The sequence below is a fragment of the Morus notabilis genome, unplaced genomic scaffold (genome assembly GCF_000414095.1).
Source record: "Morus notabilis unplaced genomic scaffold, ASM41409v2 Scaffold1225, whole genome shotgun sequence".
NCBI classification, from domain to species: Eukaryota; Viridiplantae; Streptophyta; class Magnoliopsida; order Rosales; family Moraceae; genus Morus; species Morus notabilis.
Window position 1 is genome coordinate 467,220 of NW_010357682.1, and position 895 is coordinate 468,114.

Consider the following 895-nt stretch of genomic DNA (forward strand, 5'->3'; position numbering starts at 1 on the left):
ATATATACATATATATATATATATATATATATATTTATACTGGTCTTTTAGGTTGAGTTAGCAATTTGTGTGACTAAAAAACTTGTCATGTAAGTTGGGAGATAGATTTAATGGAAAATTTATGTGCATAGGATATTACCCTTTTTTTTTTCCTTTCTTTGTTTTTTTTTGTTTTTTTGTTTTTTAAAGAAAATTGATGAGAAATATTCCCTGTGATATTGAGGAATAAAGTGAGGTCAACAGAATATAATGCGGCGCCTAATGCCAGTTTAAGTCTTGTGATTCTTTGTAGGACAAGTAAAACCAAACTCTCAAGAGTCCAAAATACAAAGACTTGACATCTGTGAGTCCATTTTGACCTTTCTATCAAGTACACCGAGTGCAATGCTCTAATAAATTCATGATATCTTCTACCAAATCTATACACACATGATAACATATATATTGTAGGTACCGGTTTGAGTCTTTTAATACTGTGTAAGATAATATAAATAATACAAAAATATAAAATAAAAGAACATAAGAGAAATAGTATCGCGGTTCGGTCACAACTTACTCCGCGAGGCCACACCCAAATGATGAACAATCCACTAAGAACTATTTTATAATTCAATTTGACTTAATCTACCCGAGACTCTCTTTAAGAAGACGCCTATGAACTTGCAATTTTCCAATGGACTTGAACAACGAGATCCCATCGACTTTTTAACATTGGAATCCCTCCAATTAAGTTTTTCTCCCGAAAAACACTCAAATCATCTCTCTGAATATAAGTGCTCACCCCTGTCTCACAACCCAGAAAAAACTAGTCACCCTGGTGTACAAAGACTCAAGGGACGCTTTGAATAAATAAGTAAAGTGTGAATAGCTTGACAACCTCTTCAATTAATTCGCT